Source organism: Brachycentrus maculatus, unplaced genomic scaffold (genome assembly GCF_059751285.1).
Source record: "Brachycentrus maculatus isolate JH-2025_06_01 unplaced genomic scaffold, ASM5975128v1 h1tg000117l, whole genome shotgun sequence".
NCBI classification, from domain to species: domain Eukaryota; kingdom Metazoa; phylum Arthropoda; class Insecta; order Trichoptera; family Brachycentridae; genus Brachycentrus; species Brachycentrus maculatus.
The window spans coordinates 1,763,064-1,775,574 of NW_028280870.1; the positions used below are offsets into that span (position 1 = coordinate 1,763,064).

Genomic DNA, 12,511 nt, shown 5'->3' on the forward strand with positions numbered 1-12,511 from the left:
GTTTTTAACATAATATAATAAAGACAACAACGACAAAAAAGACATGTTTTATTCAGGTCATCACTACTGGCTTACAGGGAAACGTATACTTATATTTTAACTATAATTTATGGGGAATGTGTATTGAAAATAACATGAAACAGTAGCTGTATGCAACCTGAGAAAGTGCATCTGGTCAGTATGCTAATGAGCCATATTTATGTATACTGATATTGATCTAAAATACGAGAAGTAAAAGGTGTTTTTTAGAGGTATACAAATTCAAATTTCCCGCAGCAAATTGATGGTGGCACCCGCCGTGTGGCATGTTGCGCCATCTTGTTGAAACTACAGCTCTCTCACATCAATGCCATTCAACCGAGGTACGAAGAAGTCAGTAGTTATGGTTTTGTAGCGCTTTCCACTGACCGTAACATTTTGGTGTCTTTAAAAAAATATGCGCCAATGATTCCACCTGCCCATAAAGCACACCAAACAGTGACTTTTAATGGACGTAAGGGCGTCTCGATAAAGGCTTCTGGCTTTTCTCCACTCCAAATTCGGCAATTCTGCTTATTAACAAAGCCATTTAACCAAAAAAGTAACTCATCCGTGAACAAAATTTTGAGATGAAAAATAGGGTCAAGCTAAATATTGTTTTCGGCCCATTCACCGAACCCACGACGCGCATAATGGTCATTCAGTCTATTTTTGGTGAAATGGCAAAACGTACTGATTATAAATCAACTGTCAAATTTCAAATTGGCAGTCTGTAGAAACAGTATTGCCAGTTTGAAAACCAAACCTCTAAAAAAACATCCTATATAAGTTACAATATTTTATTCAAAGTCGGTGGGAGTGTTTCAAGGTAATTGTTTTTTTCAATTTTTAATGTTATTATGAACGACCAAAGTTCTATAATAAATATCACAAACTAATATACTTTTTCATGAATGATTTTGTAATATAATAATCTTATGTACATAATTATCTTCCGAAGGAAAAATAAATTATTTGCTGACGCAAATCCCAAAAGAAATTATTTTTGTGGGAAAATTTTCCGCATCGATCGAGTTGAAATACTAAGAAGTTGAGAAACGTTAGTTTTATATGATTTTATACAGTATCTACTCAATGAATTAGGGCCACCCATTATTTTTTTGAATACTCTGAAATCTTTTGGATTATTATATTTATTTTACATAAATACTTTAAGTTTTCTATTGACATCTAATATCATGTATGTTACCTTCAATAATATGTAAAATATACCTGGATTATTTAAGCCTTTACAAAATTTCAAACCCTTTTTCTGAGAAAGGTCCCTAATTAGCACAGGTAGACAGATAGTTGAAAGTTCAAAAAATAGTCCTATCTCATTTATTAGTGAAGTTTCTTGAGTTCTGGTTGCTGTTTTGTTCAGAGAGGTTATATAGTTATCGTGTCTTGTGAAAAAAACTAAATTTTTAATTTTAGTTCATAAAGTATAATTTTTTTTTGTAAACACAAGTGTTTTTTTTGAAAAGGACAAAATGGGAAAAAGTAAAGACATTTCTGAGGAAAAAAAGTCTAGTGTTATAGTGATACTGAAATTAGGAATACTATCTAATAGAGAAATTTCAAAAAAAGAAAACGTTTCTCGTCAAACAGTGGACAGAATTTCAAAATCAATAAGAAATCAGTCACCCGCCACCAGCAATCGGCGAAAAAACTGTCGTAGGATTAGAAAAACAACACCGAGGACTGATCGAAAAATCGTTCAAAGTGCCTTAGAAAACCGTAGTGCATCAGCAAAAACATTAAAAATAAAATTGGAAGAAGAGGGTATAAATATATCGGTATCAACACTGAGGCGACGTCTTTACGAAGTAAATCTGAAATGCAGGCGCCCTGTAAAAGTACCAAAATTGACACCACGAATGAAAGCGGATCGATTAAAATGGGCCAGGCTACATCGAAATTACTCGGTAGATGATTGGAAAAGGGTATTTATTTAAATTGAATTTTCAACATATCATTTTAGTAAATAAACTTATATATTTGAATTAAACTTAAATTTTCATTATTTTTCAGGTCATCTTTAGTGATGAGTGCCGGTTAGAAGCCGTGACAGAGAGCCGTCGATTCGTCAAGAGAACACCAATGGAACGTTACAATGAGGCCTGTGTGGTAAAAGTTATCAAACACCCCCCTGCAACAATGATATGGTCATGTATTATTAACAATTTACCTGGGCCGTTGTTTTTCGTGGAAGGAACAATGAACCAAAATTCCTATAAGCAGGTCCTCAAACGAATTTTATTGCCCTTCTACCATACACTCGACCCAACAGAAGGTCCATACACCTTCATGCAGGATGGGGCACCTTGCCACCGGGCTAAATCAATAATAAAATTTTTATCTAACAAAAATCTGCCTTTGCTCCCCTGGCCTGGAAATTCTCCGGACCTTAATCCTATAAAATACGTATGGAGCATGTTAAAAAATAAGGTATACTCATTTCCAAATCCGACAGTAGACTGTCTAAAAAAAATATTCAAAAAATTTGGTCAGAAGACGAAGAAATAAAAAACATGATAAAACAGTGCATTTTAAGTATGCCAAAAAGAATTGAGGCAGTTATTTCTGCCAAAGGTGGAAATACTAAATACTAACTATATTTATATGAAAATATATGCATTATTTAAGCGTAATAAAGTGTTCATGTGTAAATAAAATTCAATGTTGTTTTATTCAAGGTTTTCTCTGAGTTATTCCTGTTTGAATTGAGAAATTGCTCGAAATTCTGCGTGGCCCTAATTCATTGAGTAGATACTGTATACAACCTTTTAAGTGTGTCCAAATACTTGTTTACAGATCTGGATTTTCTTCGCTTAGGAGCTATTTTCTACAAAATTTTAAGAGTTAATAGACTTCCATATTCTTCTTCATCTATGTTGAGATGTAATTTTTTTTAAATAAAATAACTCCTAGCGGAGATAATCATCATTCTTCTTCATACAAAAAATATGATTTTGTAAATAAATTATATAAAATATGCTTGACGACTCCTAATAGCTATTGCATATATATGTATACCTACGGCGGACACGGAAGCAAGCAGTAAAAACGGATATGATATTATTTTTAATTAAGAAGATTGTTTATCTACACTATTTATCGTAATTACTAGCAGATCGACACGTTCAATAAATATAGTGGGATCTGCAAAAAAACACTCGAAAAAACGTTAAATTACCCAATTAACGGCGGATTATACGCAGAAAAGTGGATTAGCGAGAGGGCGATTCTGCAGATCCGACTATATTTGTTGCACGTTGCGCCCATTCTCAAATCCAATGACAATTTTGAACATAACTTGACGCATATTTATCATAGATATCAGATGTCATTATTTATATGCGTTGCGTGAATGCCCGTAAATTTTCAATGTATTTAGAAAATAAATTAAACTTTGTTCAACGAATAAATATGAATCTAAATAGTTATAAATGAATAATAATACTTTTATCGAAATAATAATTCAATTTAAAAAGATACTTTTTACGATATTTTCGAGCCATAACCTTCATTTTTGACGGATAACGTACACTCCAGTAAACTCGAGGTCTGGCCATACGTTGTGACGTAATCTTAAGCCAGCCAATAGAAAAACACAATAGACAGAGATTTTAATAAAAAAATATTTAGGGTAAGTACTAACATAAATTGTATTTGTAAATCTAGTTACAGAGATACAACGCAACACAGAATTCAATCACCGGCCGACCGCCGTAGAGGTAACACGTATTTCCACGCCCGGTTTTTATACAGAATGTTTATTGGATATTTTTTAGAATATATTTATAGAATTTTTTTTCAACTTAAAATTTTTTAATTAAATTTTTTCTTTTCAAAACCATATAATTATTTCGAAGAAAAACTTATTTTTTCAATGCAAAAATGGTGGCTTAAGAAAAAAATCAATTCAATCACCGGCCGACCGCCGTAGAGGTAACGCGTCTTTCCACGCCCGATTTTTTTACAGAATGTATATTGGATAATTTTTAGAATATACTTATATGGAAAAAATATTTTTATATTTCTTTTAAAACTTTCAACCTTTTAATTACTTTTTTCTTTTCAAAACCATATAATTATTTCGAAGAAAAAAATATTTTTTCAATGCAAAAACGATGTTTTAAGAAAAATCAATTAAGTAAAATGTTACCTGGATTTAGAGAAAATTAAGCTGCGACTTCACGAATCGCTATCACTCCCTATGACATAAAAACATAAGCAAATCCTGGTCAAGGGGGTGAGGATTTTTTTGTATGGACTTTTCGTTCAAAATTTTGAACATGTTTAGAGAAATTTTGATCACGTTTTGTCTATGAAAGTCGAAGATAATATGTAATGATTTCAAGGGCATGTATTCTCCTTTCTAAAAAATGCTAATTTAAATAGTCAAATAATCAAATCTAACTGTAATCGGTTTAGGAATCGAGTTATCGGCTTAACGGTTATGTCCAGTAATTCGACCGGTCCAAAAGGCCAATTTATAAAAAAAATACTCAGCCTGGAGAATTTTATAAGGAGAGACAGAGCAAATGATTTGATCCTTTTGTCAATTTAATTGAATATTAATTTAAAGGTCAGTGTCAGTACTGTCAGTTAACATCGATTGACCTAAGTTGAAACATCAATGGAATATTCACACTTTTTATCTCAAGAGGTTTTTACAATCAACATATAGCTACTATGAGTACGGATATGCAACTCTGTGCGCTTTTTACAACCTACTATTCCTTCTCCATTTTCTTTTTCATAAAGCAGCGATATCTTTCACTCTGTGCTCCTTCACATTTGTCTTCTGTATCCCCTCGAATATATACTTAATAACTAGCAATCACGCCAATTCTCACGAGAGTAGGCAGAGAGAATAGAATGCCAAGCTAAACTGTCTTTACTACCATTATTCGCCTCTTTTGCATGAATCTTCTTAAACATACCCGCCGATTATTCCGACTCTTGACCTGTTCACGCCCACGATGTACTCGATCACGCCAAGTTTTCCTCGGTCTTCCTCCGTTTCTATTCCAAATTCGTCTCATATATTTGTTTTAGCGTTCTTTCTTCAATCTCTTCTCAATCATTCTACAGTATCTACTCAATGAATTAGGGCCACCCATTATTTTTTTGAATACTCTGAAATCTTTTGGATTATTATATTTATTTTACATAAATACTTTAAGTTTTCTATTGACATCTAATATCATGTATATTACCTTCAATAATATGTAAAATATACCTGGATTATTTAAGCCTTTACAAAATTTCAAACCCTTTTTCTGAGAAAGGTCCCTAATTAGCACAGGTAGACAGATAGTTGAAAGTTCAAAAAATAGTCCTATCTCATTTATTAGTGAAGTTTCTTGAGTTCTGGTTGTTGTTTTGTTCAGAGAGGTTATATAGTTATCGTGTCTTGTGAAAAAAACTTAATTTTTAATTTTAGTTCATAAAGTATAATTTTTTTTTGTAAACACAAGTGTTTTTTTTTGAAAAGGACAAAATGGGAAAAAGTAAAGACATTTCTGAGGAAAAAAAGTCTAGTGTTATAGTGCTACTGAAATTAGGAATACTATCTAATAGAGAAATTTCAAAAAAAGAAAACGTTTCTCGTCAAACAGTGGACAGAATTTCAAAATCAGTCACCCGCCACCAGCAATCGGTGAAAGAACTGTCGTAGGATTAGAAAAACAACACCGAGGACTGATCGAAAAATCATTCAAAGTGCCTTAGAAAACCGTAGTGCATCAGCAAAAACATTAAAAATAAAATTGGAAGAAGAGGGTATAAATATATCGGTATCAACACTGAGGCGACGTCTTTACGAAGTAAATCTGAAATGCAGGCGCCCTGTAAAAGTACCAAAATTGACACCACAAATGAAAGCGGATCGATTAAAATGGGCCAGGCTACATCGAAATTACTCGGTAGATGATTGGAAAAAGGTATTCATTTAAATTGAATTTTCAACATATCATTTTAGTAAATAAACTTATATATTTTAATTAAACTTAAATTTTCATTATTTTTCAGGTCATCTTTAGTGATGAGTGCCGGTTAGAAGTCGTGACAGAGAGCCGTCGATTCGTCAGGAGAACACCAATGGAACGTTACAATGAGGCCTGTGTGGTAAAAGTTATCAAACACCCCCCTGCAACAATGATATGGTCATGTATTATTAACAATTTACCTGGGCCGTTGTTTTTGGTGGAAGGAACAATGAACCAAAATTCCTATAAGCAGGTCCTCGAACGAATTTTATTGCCCTTCTACCATACACTCGACCCAACAGAAGGTCCATACACCTTCATGCAGGATGGGGCACCTTGCCACCGGGCTAAATCAATAATAAAATTTTTGTCTAACAAAAATCTGCCTTTGCTCCCCTGGCCTGGAAATTCTCCGGACCTTAATCCTATAGAAAACGTATGGAGCTTGTTAAAAAATAAGGTATACTCATTTCCAAATCCGACAGTAGACTGTCTAAAAAAAATATTCAAAAAATTTGGTCAGAAGACGAAGAAATAAAAAACATGATAAAACAGTGCATTTTAAGTATGCCAAAAAGAATTGAGGCAGTTATTTCTGCCAAAGGTGGAAATACTAAATACTAACTATATTTATATGAAAATATATGCATAATTTAAGCGTAATAAAGTGTTCATGTGTAAATAAAATTCAATGTTGTTTTATTCAAGGTATTCTCTGAGTTATTCCTGTTTGAATTGAGAAATTGCGCGAAATTCTGCGTGGCCCTAATTCATTGAGTAGATACTGTACATGTCAAATACATCATAACTAATAATGCTTATCATACATAGTTCCTAAATCCCAACAATCTGGAGCTCACCTTCATCTTCTTCTTTAACCTTCTGTCCTCCACTACTGGATATAGGCCTCTTCCGTATCCTTCCATTTTTTATCTGTTGCTGCGGCTATGTCGGCGTACCATCTTTTATAAGGTCTTCCAGCACCTCTTTTACTCTCCCAAGGTCTCCATCTCAAAATTTTAAGGGTCCACCTTCACCAGCTTTTTGTGCGATTCGAAAATTACAGAAAAACAACATACAACGCATTTACTTTGACACCTTTCCTTCTGGTAATCAACGATCAGAGTTACGCCGTGTGGAATCGATTCGGTGCCTTATGCACCATATTAGCGCGGATAGGGGTCAAAGAAGAAAATATTATTATTCTTCTTCTTTTTTTAGCTAGGACTATGTCCTGTTATCCTCGGAGTCCGCTCCTGGGAGGTGGAAGACCAGCTCGGCTGTCCAAACTCAAAACACAGTAAGGGACATTTTTTTTGTAGTACGTTTTTTTGCATTTTTGGACTATGTAAATGGTACTTAGTCCAAAAATGCAAAAAAAACGTAGTACAAAAAAATGACCCTTACTGTGTTTTGAGTTTGGACAGCCGAGCTGTCTTTCTATCTGTTTCAGCTGTTTAGGTGGTCTTCCTGGGGGTCTGCCACCTCTCATGTATTCGTCTGCTGCTATCCTCACCACTCGATCCAAACTTGCTCTTCCCACATGATCTCTCCAGAAACGTCTTCTTACTCTTCCCCATCTCCCATCTTGGACATCGCAGATTTTTCTTATTTCAGAGTTTCTTACTCTGTCGCGAAGTGTTGGGCCTGCAACGGGTCGAAGAGTCTTCATTTCGGTGGTTCTAAGAAGGCTTTTCGTTCTCGCGGTGTCAGCTCTTGATTAAAAAAGAATGAATTGAAGAAGTAAGTATTGGAAAAGAATGTTCAAAAGTTAAATGTATATTGTATTAACCCTTAGTCCGGTGGACTCGTTTGTCTTTTAGACCTGAAATTTGACGCCTGGGACGAAATCAAACTGCTTCTCTGTAAAAGCGACATGATTGGTCATTCGTCAATTGGTTGATTAAGAATAATTACTATAAAAATATACAAGAGTTCAACGTTCAATGAACGCGCTTTGACCGATTGTTTTAATAAAATAACTGTTATCACGATATATAATATAAATTAATAAGAATAAAATATATAGGCGCAGTGGCGAGTCGGGCAGACGCTCGAATGCGAAGCTGGCGTTGCGGGTTCGATTTCCGTCAATTGCAAAATGAATTCAAGAAACATTTATTTCATTGATTCATTCGGTAGTCACTTTGTGGTCTTTTCTATCGATTTTCACGATTTTTTTTTTGGAATTCATCGAAACATGTCGCTCACTCCTTTCAAGAACGTCATAAATCAAAAAACTTGATTTTTCAGGAGAATGATTTTAAAGTTCAAACATAAAATACAATTTATTAAAAATAAATATCAAGCCACTTATTTAACTTTTTACTATGCAACAGATCTTTTTAGGTAAAACCTGAATATTTTTTCTCCATTTGCAAAATATTAAGGATATTTAAAAAATAATTAAACAATACCTTTTCTTCAAAATGCGAAAACAACACTTTCTGCCCTGTAGCGGGTAAATATTAAGTTTAAAATATGCCGCTTTTGGTGGGATAAAGTACATTTTCTGCACATTACGAAATCATGCACAACTCAAAATTGACGATTTTTGATTTATGACGTTCTTGAAAGGAGTGAGCGATGTGTCACAATAGATTTTAAGAACTAGTGGTAAAATTAATACCGAGTAAAATTAAAATAAAATAAATATATATTTTCAATTGGTCTGAGTGTACAGAATATATGTATATTAGTAGGCTTGCTGCTAAAAAGAAATATCTTACAAATAACCAAAAAATCTTCACTGCGCAGATTTTTTTGTTGATTCTTTTTGTTTTAACAATAAATGACGAATGTCAACATTCGTTTAAAAATGCCATAACAAGGCGAAACAATTGTCACAAATATAATTTTTATGTGTGTTAACAATAAAATACAATTTAGTGGACTCAAAAAATCAGTGTTTAATATTATTAAAATTTAGTATATAAAATTTATATTATCCTTGACAATTCTTGATCGAGGTAAATGAAAACTGTGTTTTAATTGATGTAATTTGTATTATTTTGCGGATGATCGCTTCGGGTTATATGACCGATAAATTAATTAAGAAAGTGTGTAATTATAAAATAATGCATGTGTTGATTCGAGACACAAATATTTACGTATGAATGTAGGGCACTTTCTTTGTCGTTATCCAAACCAAACGGTACTCGTCGCTCAGGCGATACCTTCGACACTCTTCAAATTCAAATTAAACTCGTTAAAACAAATGGATCGTTATTTATCGATCGCGTTAAAAATCAAATCCAACTAAGTTAACAGATAATTAAAATATTCTCGTGGTCTCACAAGCGCCGCGTAACTTCATAATAGAAAAAGTGGGACAATCTGGGACATAGTGAGTTAGAAAACTATCTGAACGTGTCGCGAAATCTTTCAAGTGCAATGTACCTCTGAGAATCAGTAGAAATCGGCTTTTTGTGCGATTTAAAAATTACAGAAAATAACATACAACATATCACATTTGCTTTGAAGAAAGCAACGAAGAATCATATATAAAATAAAATAATATAAAAGATGGTTAATAATTTATCGATTTGTATTGTAAAAAAAATTCGTTTTAGTAATAAAATATGTAAAATCGATATTAAAATACGTTGTCATTAAAAATTAAAAATAATATTAAAAAACACCGCAAATTGAAAGAGTAAACAAATCAATTTAAATCAAAGTTTCAATCATTCTTTTAAGAATTAATATGTAAAAAGTAAAAAGATTTTTTACCTTTTTTATTAATTTAGAGTCGGTGAACTTGTAGCATCTGTAAAAATGGTAATCCAGGAATTTAACTTCGATCACAACATTTAAAAAGTCACAAATCACAGTCACACACCACCAAACCGTCCAAATCACGTTTTTCAACTGACAGCAAAGTGAAGTTTGATGCGAGACCGCATTTGCTGGGCACTGCGCCTGCGCACTGCCGGAGAGAGTTTTGTTGGCGGGAATTTAAAAAATGAAATTTATAAAAATAATAAACTTGTAACGTGCGTTAATAGATGTCACTAATGTTTGCCGAAAACGTGGAAAATATTTTTTTTTGAACAACTAATTTTTACAATGAAAATTGATGGATTAAATCGGATTATAAAATGCAAAGAGATCGTTAATTTTTTTTTAGTTAAATTCGATATTCCTATCAAGTAAAAATAGGGTTTCAGATGTCTAACTGTCACCCTTTTTAGTCTATTCCGTAAAAGTGATTAAAAATCAACAGAAAAAATTACATTTAGAATTTTTATTTGTGTATGAGTTACCTGTATTTCATACTTTCAATGAGTGTAACAGTATTTATTTAACTTACATTGGACATAAAATCGAATAAGTAGCAATTATTTACGATAATTAATAATAAACAGAATTTGTTAGTATGTTTAAAATAATTAAGTTAACGAATAACAGAAAACACATCATCCTCATTTTGACACATTTACTTAATTAAAATCAATAAAAAGGAATAGTAATATGAATAGCGGTCAAATAATATTTAAACAAACAAATAAGCGTTAGTATTGTATTTTTTAACACCAGTAAGGCACTATTTTTCGTTATTTCTTTAAAAAATATTGTTATCTACTTCCCTATCGTATTTTACGTACTATGTGGTACCGCTCTACCTTGGGGTGAAATACGTAATATACACCAAACAAATAGCCACATGAAATATTAGAGAGCATATCAAAAGAAACAATGGATACGATACAAGAACATTAATATCCATACACCCTTTTTATAACAGAGACACATACTCAAATGTAAGGGGGCCACTTCAAAATACATCATTAAAAGTTGATCTAGAATCGGCCAAGCAGGTGGTTTAGTAAAATAATTATTTTAAAAGGGTAAACATTAGTATGAAGGTATGTTACTTTTAAAGATAAAATCGAAAATCAGGCACGAATCAGATGATTTTATCAATAATAAGCATTTATATATAATATATTTTATTAAAAATATACGATGAAAAAAGTACATTATAATTTTTGATATTACGATGCTTAGTGATTTTTCTAAAATACGTCGAAATTAGGTTATTTCAAATTATTTTTTGACATCTCATCAAAGATGAAGAAGAATATGGAAGTCTGGGCATTTACGGGGCTTACGACCGTCATAGGCTGGTTTAAGTGATCACTTTACACACGTGTAACATTCACCAATTCTACCCATTATTGACAACCACACTACTCAAATTCTTGGAAGTTCTATATATATGAACCAATTTAGAAACCTTGTTCATGAATCACTAGAACTTCACTAGAGACATCTATTGGTGAGATGTAAAGAAGCTTTTTACTAAGCAGAAACTCTTATATTAGTATGTGAGATCCGAATCCTGGATTATAATCACACACATGAGAAACGCCAGAAAATACCATTTTCATTTTTATTATTAAGCTTATAATTTGACCAGATAATTTATTTACAACATTTTGAGTGTGTCCAAATACTTGTTCACAAAATCTGGATTATCTCCAATTACAGGAGTTATTTTCATATTATTTTTTGACATCTCATCAAAGATGAAGAAGAATATGGAAGTCTGGGCATTTACGGGGCTTACGACCGTCATAGGCTGGTTTAAGTGATCACTTTACACACGTGTAACATTCACCAATTCTACCCATTATTGACAACCACACTACTCAAATTCTTGGAAGTTCTATATATATGAACCAATTTAGAAACCTTGTTCATAAGGTTATTTCGAATTATCAATATACAATATTTTCGTATAGTATGAAACCCTGAGCATTGTTTTTTCACAAATAAAAAAATCTGAAGGATTTGTCGCTATCAAAAGTTTATTTATTTATTTATATAATATATTTTTGCATATTTTCGTATTTGTATGTTAAAATAATTTTTTAAACGGATTTTTTTTTGAAGATTTATATTTATATAAGTATGAATATGAAACTAAATATATCTATAAATTAGATGAATTTTTAGAAATAAATTTGGTTCAGTCTGGTTAAATGAAATAGAAAAAAATATATAAAGTGCACATTGCGCTTTAATCTAAGAATCGCTTAATTTTCCACATTTTATTATTTATTTGTGCTTGAAAGCTATTTTCATCTTATTTTTCATATTTCACCATTTTGCAAGTTGAAAAATAATAGAATCTCACTTCATTTGCTTTAAATGTTTTCTTTTCCAAATACAAAATTTGAAAATGCGTTCTGTTTGATGAACGCGTGTATAAATTATACCTACTTAGGTTAAGTGGTAAAGGTACCTAGTAGGTACCTATACCACTGCGTAGGTACTACCTACGCATATTTAAACCTATCAAACAGGATACAGTTTTATAAAATTTGAATTTGGAACAAAAACCTGCCAAACAAACGTGAGATTCTTCGGTCTTTCCAAATGTCAAAATGGTGTAAGAAAACTGTCATAATGTGAAAATTTAGTTTTACGCATATTTCTGTTTCCGTTTTAGCTCCCATTTACAGAAACCACCGCGGACTTGCACACTT

The 12,511-nt window shown here is 32.3% G+C and overlaps 1 protein-coding gene across 2 annotated transcripts in view; it reads right to left on the reverse strand.

Moving 5' to 3' along the window:
• The window catches only part of LOC148309816 (sphingomyelin phosphodiesterase), a 66,402-nt gene extending 56,513 nt beyond the window's left edge, over positions 1-9,889 (reverse strand). For both annotated transcript variants that reach the window (XR_015837483.1, XM_088259482.1), the window contains exon 1: positions 9,750-9,889. The gene's annotated coding sequence lies outside the window, so the exon portion shown is untranslated. The remainder of the gene's footprint in view (positions 1-9,749) is intronic.
• Between the last annotated feature and the right edge of the window lie 2,622 nt (positions 9,890-12,511).